This window comes from Carcharhinus amblyrhynchos, unplaced genomic scaffold, assembly GCF_965287045.1.
Source record: "Carcharhinus amblyrhynchos unplaced genomic scaffold, sCarAmb.v2.hapA scaffold_43, whole genome shotgun sequence".
NCBI classification, from domain to species: domain Eukaryota; kingdom Metazoa; phylum Chordata; class Chondrichthyes; order Carcharhiniformes; family Carcharhinidae; genus Carcharhinus; species Carcharhinus amblyrhynchos.
The window spans coordinates 204,227-226,085 of record NW_027649784.1 but is presented as its reverse complement, the minus strand read 5'-3'; the positions used below and the strand labels follow the sequence as shown (position 1 = coordinate 226,085).

The 21,859-nt window shown below is 50.8% G+C and overlaps 1 protein-coding gene across 1 annotated transcript in view; it reads left to right on the top strand.

Moving 5' to 3' along the window:
• Window positions 1-929: 929 nt before the first annotated feature.
• The window catches only part of LOC145337134 (vigilin-like), a 99,129-nt gene continuing 78,199 nt past the window's right edge, over window positions 930-21,859 (top strand). Inside the window, 1 exon segment of the mRNA XM_080181912.1 lies at window positions 930-998. The gene's annotated coding sequence lies outside the window, so the exon portion shown is untranslated.

Below are 21,859 nucleotides of genomic sequence, written 5' to 3'. Positions count from 1 at the left end.
GGAGTTGGCAACGCTCTGCTGGCGGAGAGAGGGGGCGGGTCTGCGCTGTACGTGATGACGCTGCGATGGGTGGGGCTGTACATGCAGACGTGTATACGGCTTGACGCAATGGCCAAGGGGCGGGTGCTCACCAGCTGGTCTAGGTGATGACGAGCGCTGGAGGTAGTGGGGCTGGACGTGATAACACAACAGTGGAGCGGGACATACAACAGCCGGCGCTACGTGATGACGACAGAGAAGGCGGCGCTCTGCGGACTGCGTGATGACGAAAGATGGGAAATGGGGTCGTGCCGCGGCTGTTGCCGCGTGTCAGTGAGAGGAAGATCCGTCCGTGCACTCACCTGAGGAAGGAGTAGCGCTGCGAAAGCTCGTGAATCCAAAATAAACCTGTTGGACTTTAACCTGGTTTTTGTGAGACTTTTTAACTTTCCGTGTGTTGAACATGCTGACGAAAAGAGGGGGGGCGGAGCTCTGTCTGGAGACGGGAGGGTGCGGCCGGGACTCAGCGGGGGTGGGACTGCGTGATGACGGAGACCAGACGTGGATGACGATTAAAGGGGGCGGGACAGTTAATGATGTGAACAGAGGGCGGGTCTATAGCGGACGGTGCGGGCTGAGGGGTGGGGCTGTGGGGGATGGGGGCGGGGCTCTGGGTGGTAACGGTCAGAGAGGCGGGACTACATGATGGCGCGGACGGGGGCTGACTTGTGCGCCATGACGTGGAGATGAGGCGGGGCAATGCTCCATGACACGCTCAGGGGGCGGGGCTATGCAGGACGACGCGAGGATGGGGCGGGACAGTGCGTGGTTACGCGGCCAGTGGGGGGGGAAACAGTGAGAGATGACGCACTCAGGGGCGGAGATGTGCGTGATGACATACTCAGGAGGCGGAGATGTGCGCGCAGACGCGCTCAGGCGGCGGGGCTGTGCTTGATGACGCGCTCAGGGGGCGGGCCCGGGCTCGCGCGGTTGATGTTTATTCCAGCTTGCTGCTGTCGGTGAGTTTTAAGCCGGTTAACCCCTTAACTAATGATAACTAGCATAACCAGCCCGCCTCAGGAAGAGGGTGAGAATGAATGAACCTGGTTAATGATAACCCGCTAGATAAGCGCTAGTTAGGCAGTAACTAGCCGGGATGTGGGGGTGCTTCAGGGTCAGCGGGGCTCGCGTGAATTCCAGGCCGGGGCCTGAGCGCTGGGCCCTGAGGAGAAAGAGGGAGAGCCCGGAGTCCCCCAGCACAGGGGCAGAGCCGGCCCTGTTTCCCACCCCCCCCCCCCCCCCAGCACAGGGGCAGAGCCGGCCCTGTTTCCCACCCCCCCCCCCCCCAGCACAGGGGCAGAGCCGGCCCTGTTTCCCACACCCCCCCGCCCCCCCCCCCCCCCCCCAGCACAGGGGCAGAGCCGGCCCTGCCTGCCCTCCCCCTCCCCCCCCCCCCCCAGCGTCGGGGCAGAACCAGCGCCGCCCCCCACCCCCCCCCCCCCCGGCAGGGGCCGGGGCCGGGGCCGGTCTCCCCTCCGCCCCCCCCCCCCCCCCCCCAAGCACAGGGGCAGAGCCAGCCCTGCCTTCCCCCCGCCAGTGCAGGGGCAGCCCTGTCTTCCTGCATATTGAGATCCCAGCGATAAAGTTGCCGTTTGAAAAGAAAGCAGCATTCATCTGCCTAATTAGTGTGCAAATGAACGATGGATCTGGTTTTAAATGTGGATTATGTTTTCATATCGATGTGATACATCAGACACACATGTTTGATTTACAAATATAAAAATACATCAGGTACATACACACATACTTATGTGTTTTATCTATATATATATATCATATGCATCGGGCGCCAATATATCAGACATACACACATATATTTACATATATTTGTGTATATGCCTGTGTCTGATGTATTTGTGCCCGGTGGCACAGTGGTTAGCACTGCTGCCTCACAACACCAGGCACCTGGGTTTGATTTCCATGCACATTCTCTCTCCACTGTGTCTGTGTGGGTTTCCTCCCACAGGCTGAAAGACACACTGGTCAGGTGGATTGGCCATGCTAAATTACCTCTTAATGTCCAAAAATATGTAGGTTAGGTGTATTGGCCATGCTAAATTGCTCCTTAATGTCCCAAGGTCGAGGTTAAGAGGATTAGTGGGGTTCTGAGGTATACCTGGGCAAGAGTCGGGGCAGACTTGTTGGGCCAAATGGTATCTGCACTGTAGGGTGTTTATGCTGGGAGGATTGACAGGTGGGAGCTCGAGGGACCCAGCTGCCTATTCCTGCTCCTAAACCGTATGTTTGTGTGTCGCACTGTGTCAGTCCTGTACTGGGAGCACCAGCCTGGGCTATTGTGCTCCAGAGGGGGTGTAGACCCATAGCTTCTGGCTGAGAATGTGCCCCCCCATCCCTCCCACAAACTGAGAAACAGCTGACCCTGCAAAGCTTCTCCGATTCTGTGGACATCGCGACCAGAAGAGGCCCCCCCCCCCAATGCTGCAGGGGACCTTCTCCCAAGTGGACACGCTTCGTACATGGGCTGATCTGAGCACAAGACGGGCCGTACTAACATGACAGGCTTAGCACTGTTCCCTTCCCCAGTGGGTTGGGGGAGGAGCTGGACACTGGCCAAGTCTGCCTAACTCAGGGACCCAGTGGCCACCCGTGCTGAGGGTTCAATCCCAGAACCTTCCTGGTCCACAGGTTCAGGGTGCGATGATAACCTGTACCTGGTAGGTCTTCAGCACGACTCTTAAACCTTTCGGTGCACACATCCCTGTTGGACAAGAATAAGAAGCGTTACGGAAGTAAGCTGGGTGGATTCAGTTCAGATATGGACTGGCCACGGTCTAACTGAGGGATGGATCAGACTCAAAGGGCTGAATGGTCTCTTGTTGTCAAATCCATGTATGCTTCTGTTTGTGACAGTGATGGGTGGATTCTCCACCTAGGATCACTGTGCGAAACAGAAAATGCTGGAAAATCCCAGCAGGTCTGACAGCATCTGTGGAGAGAGAATCAAGCCAACGTTTTGACACTTCTTCTGACCATTCTGGTCACCCAGACTCGAACTTGGCTCTATTCTCCGACTGAGATTTTCGAGCGTTTTTTGGTTTTGCTTCAGAATCCAGCATCCGCAGTCATTTGGCATAGAATCCCTACAGTGCAGAAGGAGGCTATTCGGCCCATCGCGCCTGTACTGACCACAATCCCACCCAGGTCCTATTCCCATAACCCCACAAATTTACCCTGCTAATCACCCTGACGCTAAGGGACAACTTAGCATAACTAATCCACCCTAACCTGCACATCTTTGGACGCTAAGGGGCAATTTAGCATGGCCAATCCACCTAACCCGCACATCTTTGGACAATAAGGGACAATTTAGCATAGCCAATCCATCTAACATGCACATCTTTGGACACTAAGATCCAATTTAGCATAGCCAATCCACCTAACCCGCACACTTTTCGGACTGTGGGAGGAAACCCATGAAGATGTGGGGAGAACGTGCAGACTCCATGTAGACAGTGACCCGAGGCCGGCAATCGAACCTGGGTCCCTGGTGCTGTGAAGCAGCAGCGCCTACCACTGTGCCCTTGTGCTGCTTTTATTGCTGTGACAAATGTTGGTTTCTGAAACAAAACGTGTGGAGCTGAATTGAATTGCACTGCTAGTGTTGACACAGTGATATTTCTGTGTGACTGCCTTCCTCCCCTTCCCCAAGGAGTGGGGGGGGGGACGATTTCTGATGGTGATGATATCTCTGAAAGACACGTGTGTGAAGGCTTAATTTTTTTGATTAGATTTATTGTTGTCGCATGTATTGGGATACAGTGAAAAGTATTGTTTCTTATGCATCATACAAAACATTTCATTCATAGAGAAGGAAAGGAGAGAGTGCAGAATGTAGTGTTACAGTCATAGCTAGGGTGCAGAGAAAGGTCAACTTAATGCGAGGTAGGTCCATTCAAAAGTCTGACAGCAGCAGGGAAGAAGCTGTTCTTGAGTCGGTCGGTACGGGACCTCAGACTTTTGTATCTTTTTCCCGACGGAGGAAGGTGGAAGAGAGAATGTCCAGGGTGCGTGAGGTCCTTGATTATGCTGGCTGCTTTTCCCGAGGCAGCGGGAAGTGTAGACGGAGTCAATGGATGGGAGGCTGGTTTGTGTGGTGGACTGGGCTATGTTAGAACCATAGAAAATTATAGCTCAGAAACAGGCCCTTCTTGTCTGTGCCGAACCATTTTTTTGCCTCGTCCACTGACCTGCACTTGGACCATATCCCTCCACACCCCTCTCATCCATGAACCCGTCCAAATTTTTCTTAAATGTTAAAAGTGATCTCGCATTTACCACTTTATTCGGCAATTCATTCCACACTCCCACCACTCTCTGCGTCAAGAATCCTCCCCCGAATATTCCCTTTAAACTTTCTCCTTTTGCCCTTAACCCATGCCCTCTGGTTTTTTTTCTGCTCTAGCCGCAGTGGGAAAAGCCTGCTTGCATTCACTCTATCTATACCCATCAAACCCTTATACCTCTATCAAATCTCCCCTCATTCTTCTACGCTGCAGGGAATAAAGTCCTAACCTAGTCAATCTGTCTCTGTAACTCAGCTTCTCAAGTCCCGGCAACATCCTTGTAAATTCATGATCCTTTTTGTCATTTTTTGAGGTCTTGGGCAGAGCAGGTGCCATACCAAGCTGTGATACAACCAGAAAGAATGCTTTCTGTGGTGCATCTGTAAAAGTTAGTGAGGGTCGTAGCAGACATGCCAAATTTCATTAGTCTTTTGCAGCTCAGGGAAGGGCAGAAAAAGACCTGGGAGAAATAATGAAATCGATGACAACAGATGCTTGTGGAGTCATGTTAGCACAAATGGAGACTTTTAATACAGTCTATCTGTGGACATAGCTATCGAATCAGCCCTATTTCCCCTAAAGCCATTTCAAGTATCTCTCCTGTTGCCTTCTGAAAGATGCTTTTTGGTGTTCCTTGCAAGGGCAGGTGAGTTTAAAAATAGGGATGCCTCACTGCAGCTGTATAGAGGCCACATCTGTAGCACCGGGTACAGGGTCGGTCTCCCTCTCCGATAAAGGATAGCATTACATCAGAGGCCACTGAGGTAAGGCTCCCTCCACTCATTCCTGGGATCAAGGGGTTACCTGATGAGGAAGGGTCAGGTGTGCACCCACCGAAGGCGTGTTGAAATGCGGGATCCCGAGGGGGCTTGATAAAATGGATGCTGGAAGGACTTTACCTGCTTGTGAGGGAATTCTCAACTGGGGGACGTGGTTTAAACACAAAGGGGTCCCACATCTAAGATGGAGATGAGGAAAAATTTCTTCCCTCAGTGGCTGTTAGTGTGCAGAATTCTCTCTCCTCCCCCTGATTACCCCTTGAGAAGGTGGGGCTGCAGTTTATAAAGTCTAAAGTTTATTTATTTATTAGTGTCACAAGTGAGGCTGACATGAACACTGCAATGAAGTTACTGTAAAATTTCCCTAGCCGCCACACTCCGGCATCTGTTCGGGTAACACTGAGGGAGAACTTAGCACAGCCAATGCACCCTAATCAGCACGCCTTTCGGACTGTGGGAGGAAACTGGAGCACCCAGAGGAAACCCACGCAGACACGGGGAGAATGTGCAGCCTCCGCAAAGACAGTGACCCAAGCTGGGAATCGAACCTGGGACCTGGCGCTGAGAGGCAGCATGCCACCGGGCTGCCCTTAGTCTCTGAGGTGTCGGTACTTCTGCAGCGCTGTTAGGGAGGGACTTCCAGGATTTTGACCCAGCCACAGTGAAGGAACGGCCAACAGATTTAGGATTCCCGACTTGGGTCACTGTCTGTGCGGAGTCTGTATGTTCTCCCTGTGTCTGCATGGGTTTCCTCCTAGTGATCTGGTTTCCTTCCAAAGATGTGTGAGTTAAGTGGATTGGCTGTGCTAAATTGACCCTATTGTTAGGGGGATTAGCAGGTAAACATGTGGGCTTACGGAGATGGGACCTGGGTGGGATTGTGGTCGGTGCTGACTCAATGAGCTGAACAGCCTCCTTCTGCATTGTAGGGATTCTATGATTCTGTCAGGATAGTGAGCGGGAGCTTGCAGGCGGTGGTGTTCCCAGAGAGACTATGTCAGTTAGGATTATATTCACTGGAGTTTAGAAGAGTGAGGGGGGAATCTCATAGGAACTTATAAAATTCTAACAGGGTTAGACAGGGTAGATTCAGAAAGAATGTTCCTGATGGTGGGGGGAGCCCAGAACTAGGGGTCAGAGTTTGAGGAGAAGGGACTTTTAGGACTGAGGTGAGGAGAAATTTCTTCACTCAGAGGGTGGTGAATGTGTGGAATTCACTCCCACAGAAAGTAGCTGAGGCCAAAATGTTGTGTGCTTTCAAGAAGAAATTAGATATAGCTCTTGGCGGGGCTAAAAGGATCGAGGGATATGGCTGTGGGTGGGGAGGGGGGATCAGGATATTGAATTTGATGATCAGCCATGATCATAATGAATGGTGGGGCAGGCTCGAAGGGCCGAATGGCCGCCTCCTGCTTCTAGTTGTATATTTCTCAAGTGCCTATTGCCCTTGTCTTTCTAGCTGGTAGATGTCGTGGGTTTGGAAGATGCTTTTGAAGGAGCCTTGGTGAGTTGCATCTTATGGTTGTGGACCAAAAGAGGTTTATTGTGCTCGCTTTAGTGAGCTGGTTTGATGTGTAAGAGATACATTGAACAAGCCTCACTATCGCCCTACTCTTCAATAATGAGTAACCTGTGGTTATTTATTCGGCTTAAAGTTTATTTATTTATTAGTGTTGCAAGTTGGCTTACATTAACAGTGCAATGAAGTCACTGTGAAAATCCCCGGTCGCCACACTGAGGGAGAATTTAACAAGGCCACTGCACCCTAACCAGCACATCTTTCGGAATGTGAGGAAACCCACGCAGACACGGTGGGGAGAACGTGCAGACTCCACACAGACGGTGACCCAAGCCAGTATTGTCGCCCCTGTCCTTCGAGATGGTAGAGGTCGAGGGTTTGGAAGGGACCTTGGTTGAGTCACTGCCGTGCATTTTGTAGGTGGTACACACGGCTGCTACCGAGCATTGGTGGTGGAGGGAGTGAGTGTTAGTGGATGGGGTGCCAATCAAGCCAGGCTGCTTTGTCCTGGATAGTGTCAAACGCCTTGAGTGTTGTTGGGAGCTGCACCCATCCCGGCAAGTATTCCATCACACTCCTGACTTGCACCTTGTAGCTAGTGGACAGACTTGGGGGAGCGGGAGTCGGGAGGTAAGTCCTCCTCCTCCCTCTCTCTCCCCACCTCCACCCCCCCCCCCCACCCCCTCGCCTCCCCATGCTAGTGATTACAGGCCCACGTGCTGCATCTGTGTGCTGCGGCACTTTGTGACACTGCACCAGTTCAGCTACACAACGCCACTTCTAATCAGCTACAGCCTCATCCCTCACGTACGTGAGAGTGTTAGCTCCGACACTGAGCAGGTATCAGCTTGAGAAGTCAGAGAGATTAATAGCAGCAACTGCAGACTCGACCGCTCGAAGCTGTGCAGAATTTAGGAGCTTTCAGTTAACACAGCAGGAGAAAGGAATATTTTCCCTTTGCTTTCGTTTTTTTTGGACCTCACATTCTCCGGCTCCGATGTATCTCCCTGTCTGAAAGGACAAGGTGCAGGAGGTAACTACTTCCTGGGACGTGAAGTGCGCTGCCTCACAACGCCAGGGACCTGGTTCGACTCCCGGCAGTACGGTGGCACAGCGGTTAGCACTGCTGCCTCGCAGCGCCAGGGACCTGGATTTGACTCCCAGCAGCACGGTGGCTTAACGGTTAGCACTGCTGCCTCGCAGCGCCAGGGACCCGAGTTTGATTCCCGGCAGCATGGTGGTAAAGCTGTTAGCACTGCTGCCTCGCAGCACCAGGGACCCGAATTCGATTCCTGGCCTCGAGTCACTGTGTGGAATCTGCACGTTCTCCCTGTGTCTGCATGGGTTTCCTCCGGGTGCTCCGATTTCCTTCCACACTCCGAAAGACGTGCTGGTCAGGGTGCATTGGCAATGCAAAATTCTCCCTCAGTGTGGCAACTAGGGGAATTTCACAGTAACTTCATTGCAGTGTTAATGTAAGTCGACTTGTGACACCGATAAATAAATCTTAACTTAGTCCACCACCATAATCAATCTACTGTCACACACAGACCTCCAGAACGAAGGTTTACCAGATTGATGTACGAGGAGAGATTGGCTAGGTTAGGATTGTTTTTGCTGGAGTTCAGACAAATGGGGGGGATCTCATAGAGATTTAAAAAATTTTAACAGAACTAGACACTAAGGGGCTCCCGCGATCCGAAAGAACGTGTTGGTTCGGTGGATTGAACCATGGGGAGGTTCATACTATTCCTACAGTGCAGACGGAGGCCTTTCAGCCCATCGAGACTGTGCTGACCAAATCTCACAACTTATCCCTGTACCCATTAATTTACTCAACTAATTCCCATGACTTTAAGGGACAATTTGGCACGGCTTATCAATTTAATCAGCACGTCTTTCAGACTGTGAGAGGAAACTGGAGCGCCCGGAGGAAACCCATGCAGACATGGGGAGAACGTGCAGACTCCACACAGACAGTTACCTGAGGCTGGAACGCTGGAGAGTCGTGGGTTACCTGTTTACCCACCCTTTCCATGAGGGAAGTGCGCTGGATTCTGCTCGGCATTTCTCCTGGACAGTGGAGTCATACAGCACAGAAAAGGCCCTTCAGCCCGTCGAGTTTGTGCCAGCTATAACTACCACAAAACGTGTGTGCAGTGGTTAGCACTGCTGCCTCACAGCGCCACGGAACCGGGTTCGATTCCTGGCTTCAGTCACTGTCTGTGCGGAGTCTGCACATTCTCCCCGTGTCTGCATGGGTTTCCTCCGGGTGCTCCGGTTTCCTCCCACAGTTCAAAGGATGTGCTGGTCAGGTGAGTTGGGATGTGCTAAATTCTCCCTCAGTGTTACCCGAACAGACGCCGGAGTGTGGCAACTAGAGGATTTTCACAGTATTTGGTTTTGATTTGATTTGATGTATTATTGTCACATGTATTGGGATACAGTGAAAAGTATTGTTTCTTGTGCACTATACAGACAAAGCATACTGTTCATAGAGTACATGGGGGAGAAGGATTTGATTTATTATTGTTACATGTATTGGGATACAGTGAAAAGTATTGTTTCTTGCGCGCCATACAGACAAAGCATACCGTTCATAGAGTACATAGGGGAGAAGGATTTGATTCTATTTATTATTGTCACATGCATTGGGATACAGTGAAAAGTATTGTTTCTTGCACGCTAAACAGACAAAGCATACCCTTCATAGAGACGGAAAGGAGACAGTGCAAAATGTAGTGTTACAGTCATAGCTAGGGTGTAGAGAAAGATCAACTTTTAGCACGGTAGGTCCATTCAAAAATCTGATGGCAGCAGGGAAGAAGCTGTTCTCGAGCCAGTTGGTAGTTGATCTCAGACTTTTGTACCATGTTTGCGTGGGTTTCCTCCAGGTGCTCTGGTTTCCTCCCAGAGTTGGAAAGATGTGCTAGTTGGGTGGATTGGCCGTGGTAAATTCTCCCTCAGAAGAGGCACTGGAGTGTGGTGATTATGGAATTGTCACAGTAACTTCATTGCAGTGTTAATGTAAGTCGACTTGCGACTAGAAAATAAACTGAAACCTGAATGCAGCTCCAATTTCACTTAAGAAGCTCAACACCATCTAGGACAATGCAGCCCCGTTTGATTTGCACCCCATTCACAAACACTCACTCCCTCCACCACCACCAGAGCCGTGTGTACCATCTACAAGGTCCAATTCTCAAGCACTGTGTTCCAGACTCCCACCACTTCTGGGTGACACAGTTTGCCCTCAAATCCCCCCTGAAACCTACAGCCCCTTTCCTTAAATCTACGCCTCCTCATCATTGATCCCTCCACCAAGGGACTAAGTTTCTTCCTGTCTACCCTACCCATGTCCCTCATAATTTTACACATCTTAATCATGTCCCCCTCTGTTCTAAGGATAACAACCCCAGTCTATCCAATCTCTCTTCATAACTAAAACTGCCCACCCCGGGCAGCATCCTGGTGAATCTCCCCTGCTCCCTCTCCAGTGCTGTCACAATCCTTCCTATAATGTGGATTCCAGAACAGGAGTCTAACTGTGGCCTCACCAATGTTTTATACAGCTCCATCATACCCTTACTGCTCTTAAACTCTGTGCCTCAGCCAATAAAGGCAAGCATGCCGCCATGAGCCCTTGACCCACCTGTCCTGTTACATTGGATTACAAGCACAGCAAGGACCCTCTGACCCCGGAACTTCCCCCAGTATCCTGCCTTTCATCATGCGTTCCCTTGCCTTGCTTGTCCTGCCCGACTGCATTACCTCACACTGAAGCGGAATGAATTCCACGATGGCACAGTGGGTTAACGCTGCTACCTCACAGTGCCAGGGACCCGGGTTCCATTCCCAGCTTAGGTCACTGTCTGTGTGGAGTCTGCACATTCTCCCCGTGTCTGCGTGGGTTCCCTTCCGGTGCTCCGGTTTCCCCCCACAGTCTGAAAGATGTGCTGGTCAGGATGCATTGGCCACGCTAGATTCTCCCTCAATGTTACCTGAACAGGCGCCGGAGTGTGGCAACTTGGAGCATTTCACAGTAACTTCATTGCAGTGTTAATGTAAGCCTACTTGTGACACAAATAAATTCTAAGAAAGTAGCTTCTTCTCTGCTGCCGTCAGACTTTTGAATGGACCTACCTCACATTAAGTTGATCTTTCTCTACACCCTAGCTATGACTGTAACACTACATTCTGCACTCTTTCCTTTCCTTCTCTATGAATGGTATGCTTTGTCTGTATAGCGTGCAGTATGGGATACAGTGAAAAGGATTGTCTCTTGAGCACTATACAAAGATACTGTTGATAGAGTACATAGTGGAGAAGGATTTGATTATTGTTACATGTATTGGGACACAGTGAAAAATATATTCACTTGTGACAAGAATAAATCAAATCAAATCCTTCTCCCCTATGTACTCTATGAATGGTATGCTTTGTCTGTATAGCGCGCAAAGAACAATACTTTTCACTGCATCCCAATACAAGTGACAATAATAAATCAAATCCGTATATATCAAGATCGTCCAAAGATGTGCAGGTTAGGTGGATTGGCCATGCTAAATTGTCCCTTAGTGTCCAAAGATGTGCAGGTTAGGTGGATTGGCCATGCTAAATTGCCCCTTAGTGTCCAAAGATGTGCAGGTTAGGTGGATTGGCCATGCTAAATTGTCCCTTAGTGTCCAAAGATGTGCAGGTTACGTGGATTGGCGATGCTAAATTGACCCTAGTGCCAGGGGACTAGCAGGGTAAATGTGTGAAGTTACAGGGATAGGGCCTGGGTGGGATTGTGGTTGGTGCAGGTTCGATGGGCCGAATGGCCTCGTTCTGCACTGTTGGGATTCTATGATTCTATGGATTCAAGGCTGAGTTAGACAGATTTTTGATTGACATGGGAGACAAATGTTGTGGTGGACATGGGGCAGGAGGGGAGCATGGGATGGGGCAGGGGGGTGAAAGTTGAGACCATGGCCAATATCTTATTAAGTGGGAGGAGGGAGCAGGGCTCGAGGGGCCGAGTGGCCTCCTCGTATTTTGTGCGTTATGTGATCTGTCCGGCTCAGCGACCCTTGGTTGGGAGGGTGTCAGCAGGGGCTGCAGAAGCAGCGAACCCGATGTGTGCCTGGCTGACGGCGAGATCGTTTCCCGATTCTCCCTTGGCTGCATCAGCGCCTTTCTCTGCCCAGTCTGCTTTTGGAATAACAAGTGAGAGAGGTGTGTGTGCGTGCGCGTATGTACGTGTGCGTCTCGAGGGAAGCAGTTGGTTTAATGAGGCAAGAGCTCCTCAGAGTTACAGAGCAGGCTTCCACAGAGAGAGAGGTGGGGTAGTTGTTTTGAGACTTGTTATTTGGTGGCGCTGACTTTTCCCAGAGGCAGGAGGTGATATGCGCAGAGCTTTGGCAGGCGCAGCACAGGCTGTGGCACCGCGATGGGCAGATAACCCTCTGGTCGCATGCCAGTTGGAGCAGCAGGCACTCAGGAGCAGGCATGCAGAGCTTGTCCTTGTAGCTGTCGGGTGAGAGATGTACAGATGCGCAGGAGTGGCAGCCGGTGGGTTTTGGCTGAGTCAGCGGTGGTGGGAGGCAAAGGCAGAATGCTCGGAGTGTGGCACCGACTGCCCCCGAGACCCCGAGCTCAGTCTGGATGTAGCGGGCTGACTGGACTTTAGATTTGAGAGAACTGCTCAAAATCATGAGGTTGGGGGGGGGTGGTGGAGGATGGGGTGGTGGAGACTCTGTAAGAAACTGTTTCTGCTCGGAAAAGGATCGGGAACGAGGTGGCACAGGTTTGAAGTAATTCGTAAAAGGAGCGAACATGATATGAGGAGAAACTTGTTGCACCCAGGGAGTCTGGAATGCGTTACAGGTTCAATCGAGGCATTCGAGAGGGAATTGGATGATTATTGGAACAGCAACGATGTGCGGGGTGGTTAGGGGGAATGGGCGTCAAGTCGCGCTGCCCACTTGAAGAGTTGGTGCAGACAGCGGGCCGAATGGCCTCCTCCTGCAGTGGTCCACTCTGGAGTGGGACATGTAACTGAAGCCGAACTGGTGTTGGAAATGACTGAATGATGGGAGGCTTCAAGGGAGAAGGGGAGGGTGTGGGGAGGGAGCTCCTTCGAGAAGACCATGGGCGGCATGGTGGCAAAGTGGTTGGCACTGACGCCTCACAGCGCCAGGGATCCGCGTTCAATTCCAGCCTTGGGTCACTGTCTGTGTCGAGTTTGCGCGTTCTCCCTGTGTCTGCGTGGGTTTTCTCCGGCACTCCGGTTTCCTCCCACAGTCCAAAGACTTGCAGGTTAGTTGGATTGACTGTGTGAAATTGTCCCTTAGTGTCCCAAAGATGTGTAGGGTGGGTGGATTGGCCATGCTAAATTGTCCCTTAGTGTCCAAAGATGTGTAGGTTAGGTGGATTGGCCATGCTAAATTGTCCCTTAGTGTCCAAAGATGGAAGGATCGGTGGATTGGCCATGCTAAACTGCCCCTTAGTGTCCAAAGATGGAAGGTTAGGTGGATTGCCCATAGTGTTGGAAGGATTAGCAGGGTAAATATGTGTGGTTAAGAACATAAGAAGTAGGAGCAGGAGTAGGCCATCTAGCCCTTCGAGCCTGCCCTGCCATTCAATAAGATCATGGCTGATCTGTCGTGGCTCAGTTCCACTTTCCCGCTTTCTCCCCATAACCCTTAATCCCCTTGCCTATCAAAAACCTATCTACCCGCGTCTTAAATATATTTAGCGAGGCAGCCTCCACCACTTCAACGGGCAGAGAATTCCAGAGATTCACCACCCTTTGAGTGAAGAAGTTCCTCCTCAACTCCGTTCTAAACCACCCCCCCAGCCCCCCCTTATCTTGAGGCTGTGCCCTCTAGTCCTGCTGTCCTTTCTGAGCGGGAAGAGCCTCTCCACCTCTATCCTATCCATCCCATTCATCATCTTATATGTCTCAATGAGATCTTCCCTCATTCTTCTAAACTCTAACGAGTACAAGCCTAGTCTATTCAGCCTCTCCTCATAGTTCAACCCCCTCAACTCCGGTATCAGCCTAGTGAACCTCCTCTGCACTCCCTCCAAGGCCAAAATATCCTTGCGTAAGTGCGGCGACCAAAACTGCACACACTACTCCAGCTGCGGCCTCACCAATGCCCTATACAGCCGCAGCAAGACCTCCCTACTTTTATATTCAATCCCCCTCGCTATGAAGGCCAGCATCCCATTCGCCTTCCTGACCACCTGCTGCACCTGCAGGCTGGGTTTTCGCGACTCATGCACAAGGACCCTGAGGTCCCTCTGCACCGTCGCCTGCTGCAGTTTTTTGCCACGTAAGTAATAATCCTTCCTACCATTATTCCTACCAAAGTGGACAACTTCACACTTGCTAACATTAAATTCCATTTGCCATTTCCTGGCCCATTCGCCCAGCCTATCTAGATCCTTTTGCAGACTTTCCACGGGGATAGGGCCTGGGTGGGATTGTTGTTGGTGCAGACGCCTGGGATTCTCCGAGGTAACCAAGGCTTGGAACTGTGACTGCGGGGGTCGAGAGTTCTGAATGTCCATTTGCCATCACAACCTCCAACTACGTGCTCTGTATTTCTGTCTCTATCCCTCTCCCCCCTCACTCTGCTCTCCTCACTCTCACCTGATAAGACAATGTTAGCAGTGACGCCTTGAGTTCAGACCCTGCAGGTTGGGTGTCAAGTTGTGTTTGGGAACACTCCTGCTTGCCGCTTTCTCACTCCCTTTAAAGATGCGAGAATGATCGCTGCTGCTGTTTACAGTTTTGGTAGCAGCTTTCTCCTCGGTACACCCGAGGGGACAGGTGTGTCCCTGCATGCTGTGTGATGCACTGACAGCCTCCTGCAGCCAGCTCCAGTTTGGTACCTGACTCTCGAGGGTTGCTGGTCTCTCTAAGCAAACTGGGGTTCGTCGCAGCTAAGGCCCAGCTTGTGCCTGCAAATAGACCTCCCAATGGATCACCGTCCCCACTCGAAAACTCCGGCCATCAGATGTATTTGATTTCAATTTAATTTATTTTTGTCATGTGTACTGGGATACAAGGAAAAGTATTGTTTCTTGTGCACTATACAGACAAAGCATACCGTTCACAGAGTACATAGGGGAGAAGGATTTGATTTATTATTGTCACATGTATTGGGATACAGTAAAAAGTATTGTTTCTTGCGCACTATAGAGACAAAGCATACCGTTCGTAGAGAAGGAAAGGAGAGGGTGCAGAATGTAGTGTCACAGTCATAGCTAGGGTGTCGAGAAAGATCAACTTAGTGCAATGTAGGTCCATTCAAAAGTCTGACAGCAGCAGGGAAGAAGCTGTTCTCGAGTCGGTTGATATGTGACCTCAGACTTTTGTATCTTTTTCCCGACGGAAAAAGATGGAAACGAGAATGTCCGGGGTGTGTGGGGTCCTTGATTATGCTGGCTGCTTTTCCCAAAGCAGCAGGAACTGTAGACAGAGTCAGTAGATGGGAGGCTGGTTTGTGTTTTGGACAGGGCTACACTCACGACAGAATTAGACCTTTTGGTCTATCTCCAATCCCCCAGCACCACTCCAAGCCCTGTATGCAGGAGGAAGTTGTTTTCATACAGAACCTGTCACAACCCTGGCACCAAAGTGTTTTGCAGCTGCTGAAACCCGAGTTCAGCTCTGGCCTCGAGTGGCAAAGTTGCCTCTTCCTGTGCTCTAATGGGGTGGCACAGTGGTTAGCGTTGCTGCCTCACATCGGCTGTTCAGGTACACTTAGAGAGAATTTAGCACAGCCAGTGCACGTAACCAGCATGTCTTTCAGAACGTGGGAGAAAACTGGAGCACCCGGAGGACACCCGTGTAGACACGGGGAGAACGTACAAACTCCACACAGACAAGCCAGGAATCAAACCCAGGTCCCTGGTGCTGTGAGGCAGCAGTGCTAACCACTCTGCCACCACACCACCCAGGTTAAAGTCCAACAGGTTTATTTGGTATCAGAGTTACAGATGACGAACCCACTCAGGTCAACCTTTAACACAGACTATGCTGAGGGACTTTGCCGTTGCACCTCTCACACTCCTCCACCACCTCGTACAGCAGAGGGCACAACCTGGAAACCAAGGTAGAGTCCATCTTCACAACTTGCGCTCAGGACGCAGACCAGCTGCGAAACACTGCCAAGCAGACGAGGCAACGGAACAACGCTATCTATGTGCACACCAAGAACAGGAAACTTGGCATCACCACCAGCAGCAACCAAGTGTCCCCCATTACCACAATGGAAAATGGCGCAGGGAAGTCCGTTGTCAACTTGTTGGACTACTCCCTTCAACAAACAAAATTGAAATTCTCAGCCAAGGGCTCAATTTCTGCCCCGCCACCAAAATGGACCCCATCAGTCTCGCAGAGGACACCATGAGGTAAAGGAGCAGAATTCGGCCACTGGGCCCATCGAGTCTGCTCCACTATTCAATCATGGCTGATATTTTTCTCATCCCCATTCTCCTGCCTTTTCCCCATGACCCCTGATCCCCTTATTCGTCAACAGCCTATCTATCTCTGTCTTAAAGACACTCAATGACCTCCACAGCCTTCTGCAGCAAAGAGTTCCACAGATTCCCCACTCTCTGGCTGAAGAAATTCCTCCTCATCCCTGTTTTAAAGGACCGTCCCTTTAGCCTGAGGTTGTGCCCTCTGGTTCTAGTTCTTCCCACTAGTGGAAACATCCTCTCCGCGTCCACTCTATCCAGGTCTTGCAGTATCCTGTAAGATTCAATAAGATTCCCCCCCATCCCTCTAAACTCCAACGAGTACAGACGCAGAGTCCTCAACCGTTCCTCAAACATCAAGCTCTTCATTCCAGGGATCGGTCTTGTGAACCTGAGGAACACAGAGGAATTCATCAGGCAAAATGAGGTTCTGGGAGTTCTTCCACAAACCCCAAGAGGCCAACAGTGAACCCAATGAGACAGCCAATGAACCGGAACTGCCGCCGGAAAGATCTGCAGTGCAGCATCAGAAGAAGGAAGAATCGAATTGGACCCCTCCGGAAGGCCGCTGTCATCGTCTTGACGTGTGTGCCCAAACCGTCAGGAGATGCGTCAATGCCAGATTCATCAGCCGCACTCACAAGACAGCCCCAAACGTCACCCAAGCACAACGCAACGCCATCCGCACTATGAAGATCAACCGCAACACTGTAAAAAAAATAAGGCACTCACCTTGATGATGGAGCAGTACTCTGAAAGCTCGTGATACCAAATAAACCTGTTGGACTTTAACCTGGTATTTGTGAGACTACTTACTGAATCCACCCAACCCGCACACCTTTGGACACTAAGGGGCAATTTAGCATGGCCAATCCACCTAACCCGCACATCTTTGGATTGTGGGAGGAAACCGGAACACGCGGAGGAAGTCACGGTAGTAACTTTTAAGGGGGTGTCTTGACAAATACATGAATAGGATAGATATGGAGGGATACGGTCCCTGGAAGGGTAGGGGGTTTAGTTCAGTTGGGCAGCATGGTCGGTGCAGGAGGGCCTGTTCCTGTGCTGTAATTTTCTTTGAAACACACACAGACTTCACACAGACAGTGACCCGAGCCGGGAATCGAACCCGGGTCCCTGGCACTGTGAGGCAGCAGTGTTAACCCACTGTGCAGCCAGGATAAACATGTGGGGATAGGGCCTGGGTGGGATTGTGGTTGGTGCAGACTCGATGGACTGAATGGCCTCCTTCTGCACTGGAGGGATTCTACGATTCTGATTCGAACCCCGACCCCCAGAGAGGGGAGTGAGGTGCTGGGGCCAGCGGGAAGGATACTGAGAAACAAGTGATAATGAACCAAATTGCTGCCGACAGGGCAAGCGAGGGATGGGACGGGCGAGAGAATGCACCTAAAGAGGTGCCCTAATCTGGAATGTCAAAAATAAGAAGCTTAGAAACCCACTCAGTTACAATAGTCTGATGGCTTCCCTTTTGACATCGAACTGGATGGCGCGTTATTTGTAAGCACTCGTTCTGATGCAGTCCTGGCAAGGGGTGACACAGTGGTTAGCACCACTACCTCTCAGTGCCAGGGACCCGGGTTCAAATCCGGCCTCGAGTCACTCTGTGTGGAGTTTTGCATGTTCTCCCTGTGTCTGCGTGGGTTTCCTCTGGGTGCTCTGGTTTCCTCCCACAGTCCGAAAGATGTGCTGGTTAGGGGGGTTGGCCATGCTAAATTCTTCTTTAGTGTCCAAAGATGTGCAGGTTAGGTGGATTGGCTGTGCTAAATTGCCCTTTAGTGTTAGGGGGACTAACTAGGTTAAGTCTCACAACACCAGGTTAGGTTAAATACTTGGAGCTATGGGATGGGGCGGGGTGGGATTGTGGTCGGTGCAGGCTCAATGGGCGGAATGGCCTCCTGCATTGTAGGATTCTCTGATTTGATCCCTCCCTCTGACCCTAACCACCTCCAGCCCTCCCTTCCTCCCTCTGCTGCTTCTCCCCTTCCATTCCTTACCTCCATCACGTCATCACTCCCTTCTGTTGAGATCCCTCTGACCCTTCTCTCTACAGCTGTCTTTATCTCCCCCTCTGTCCCTCCCTCCATCACTTACTCACTCCCTTTAGTCTCTCCTTCCCTCACTCCTTCCCGTCCCTCCATCTCTCACTCCCACACTCTGTGGCTCTTTCCCTTCCTCCTCTCTTTTTGCTCCCTCTGTCTATCGCTCGCCTGCTCCCTCCCTCCCTCCATCTCTCACTCCCGCACTCTATGGCTCTTTTCTCTCCCTCCCTCTGTTCATTGCTCGCTCCCTCGCCCTCGCTCCCTCCCTCCTCCACCCCCGGGGTGTCTGATGCGCAGTTTGTTGAGGTCACAGAGACTCAGCTGTAAATGGGACGATGCAATAATTCCCCCCACCCCCTTGTCACCACTGACGTCACAAGTGTATGACAGAGCGAGCTTCGGGTTAAGATTTCTTGTATGAAGATCCGTGCCCCAGACTATTCATGGTTGGTACCCTTCACCTGGGTCTCCTTATTACCCACGCCGCGGTTTTCAGCCCCCCTCCCCCACTTTCCCCTGCCCCCGAATACTGATGATTCTCGGCATGAGGTGGGGGGTTGGGGGGGTCTCCCACAACCACTGGCACGCGTCCCCTGGTGAGGCGAGCCTGTGTAAGAGATGCCCAGAGCTTGACTCCCAGCTGCTAATCCAGACTGTGTATGTGTTTGGGGAGGAGAGGGGGAGGTCACTGGAAGAGGGAGGGAGCATGGACAGCCATGAACCCTCTTCCGCTTCACCCACGAGGCACAGCAACCTGGGGTGAACCGCCTCAGTCGGCGGAGCTCCAGTCGTGAGGGAATTCAGAATTCTCTGTTCCGCCTGGGCTGGAGATAATCCAAGCACTGGGAATTCCAGCTGGGATGCATGGATTTTCCTGAGGCAGGCCCAGTAGAGTTTGTTTATTCAGGTTAGAGTTTATTTATTAATATCTCAAGTCGGCTTACATTAACACCGCAATGAAGTTACTGTGAAAATCCCCCAGTTGCCATGTATTATTGTCACATGTATTGGGATACAGTGAAAAATATTGTTTCTTGCGCACTATACAGACAAAGCATACTGTTCATAGAGTACATGGGGAGAAGGATTTGATTTGATGTATTATTGTCACATGTGTTGGGAGACAGTGAAAAGTATTGTTTATTGCACACTATACAGACAAAGCATACTGTTCATAGAGTACATGGGGAGAAGGATTTGATTTGATGTATTATTGTCACATGTGTTGGGAGACAGTGAAAAGTATTGTTTATTGCACACTATACAGACAAAGCATACTGTTCATAGAGTACATGGGGAGAAGGATTTGACTTGATTTATTATTGTCACAATGATTGGGATACAGTATTGTTTCTGGCATGCTATACAGACAAAGCATGCCATTCATGGAGAAGGAAAGGAGAGGGTGCAGAATGTAGCGTTACATTCATAGCTAGGGTGTAGAAAAAGATCAATTTATTGCAAGGTAGGTCCATTCAAAAGTCTCTGGCAGCCAGGAAGAAGCTGTTCTTGAGTCAGTTGGTATGTGATCTCAGACTTTTGTACCTTTTTTCCAATGGACGAGAGAATGTCCTGGGTGCATGGGGTCCTTAATTATGCTGGCTGCTTTGCAAGGCAGCAGGAAGTGTAGACAGAGTCAATGGATGGGAGGCTGGTTTACGCAATGGATTGGTCTCCGTTCACAACCCTTTGTAGCTCCTTGCTATCTTGGTCAGAGCAGGAGCCATACCAAGCTGTGATACAACCAGAAAGAATGCTTTCTATGGTGCATCTGTAAAAGTTGGTGAGAGTCGTAGGTGACATGCCAAATTTCCTTAGTCTTCTGAGAAAGTAGAGGCATTGGTGGGGCTTTCTTAACTATAGTGTCAGCATGCGGGGGTTGGGGGGGTGGTGGTCCAGGACAGGTTGTTGGTGATGTGGACACCATAAACTTGAAGGTCTCACCCTTTTCTACTTCATTCCTGTTGATGTCGACAGGGGCATGTTCTCCTGTAAGCTTCCTGAAGTCTCATTTTGTTGACATTGAGGGAGAGATTATTGTCAGCACACCAGTTGACCAGATTCTCTACCTCATTCCTGTTCTCTGTCTCGTCATTGTCTGAGATCCGACTCACTACGGTGGCGTCATCATCTTGAAAATTGGGTTGGAGGCAAATTTAGCCACACGGTCATAGGTGTATAAGGAGTATAGTAGGGGGCTGGTGGGGCACTGGTGTTGAGGATGATCATGGAGGAAGTGTTGTAGCCTATCCTTACTGATTGTGGTCTGTGAGTTAGGAAGTTCAGGATCGAGTCGCAGAGGGAGGAGCTGAGGCCCAGGTCAAGGAGTTTGGAGATGAGTTTTGTGGGGATAATGCTGTTGAAGGCTGAGCTGTAGTCAATAAATAGGAATCTGACATAGATGTCCTTGTCATCTAGGTGTTACGGGGTTGAGTGCAGGGCCAGCTCCTGCTGTGGACTTGTTCGGGTACACCAAGGGAGAGTTTAGCGCGGCCAATCCACCTAACCTGAACATCTTTGGGCTGTGGGAGGAAACCGGAGCACCCAGGAAAAAACTCATGCAGATATGGGGAAGGTGCAGACTCTACACTGACAGTGACCCGAGGCCGGAATCGAACCCCAGTCCCTGGCACTGAGAGGCAGCAGTGCTAACCACTGTGCCACCATGGTACCTGTTAAGATTGAGATCAGCTGTGATCTAATAAGAGAGAGAGAAGCAGGGAGCAACAATAGACTGTCGGGGGGGACCTGGATAAACGCACAAGGGAGAAAGGGATGGAAGGATACGGGGATGGGGTGAGATGGAGAGGGAGTGGGACGAGGGTTACGGTCTTGCTGGGTCCAATTTGCTCGCAAAGAAATTGTCCATCGGTGAGTAAGGTGGAGGCAGGGAGCTCAGCAGCTAACAAGTGGTGCAGCACGCTCGAGGGGCTGAATGGCCTGTTCCTCTTCCAATATCCTGGCTCTGAATCGTGCCACGCATGTCTTTAACAACTGAGATGGGCATTGCCCTGCCATGGGGCATCTGCAGGGACTGAAACAGGGTGATTTGATAGAAACCTTAACTCAGTGAGGATGGATGTAGGGTCCCTCCAAGAGTTTAGTAACCCAGTCTGTTCCCGTGACGTTTGTATGGTCTGAGGTGATAATAGAACACAGGAAGAAGACTCACAACTCCAGGTTAAAGTCCAACAGGTTTATTTAGTAGCACAAGCCACGAGCTTTCGGAGCGCTGCCCCTTCGTCAGGTAAGTGGGAGTTCTGTTAGATCCTCTCTACTTGGAGCCGGCAGTTTGCAGTGTCGATGGTAGTCATGATGTGGAGATGCTGGCATTGGATTGGGGTAAACACAGTAAGAAGTCTCACAACACCAGGTTAAAGTCCAATAGAACCCAGATAGAATAGAAAGTGATAATAGAACCAAGAGTATTTCACTCCTCGGGGAGTGTCAGTGTGTTACTCCGAGAAGGATGCTATATAAATGCAGGTTGATGTGGCTGGGTGAAGGGTTTAGTTCTGTTGTTATTACCCTGTTGCTGCGGTAATATTTATTTTATCCCTGCCATCCACCGCCTTAAACATTCACTCACTTCACCACCAACGCAGCGGTGTGCACCATTGACAAGGTGCACTGCAGCGACTCACCAAGGCTCCTTAGACAGCACCTTCCAAACCCACC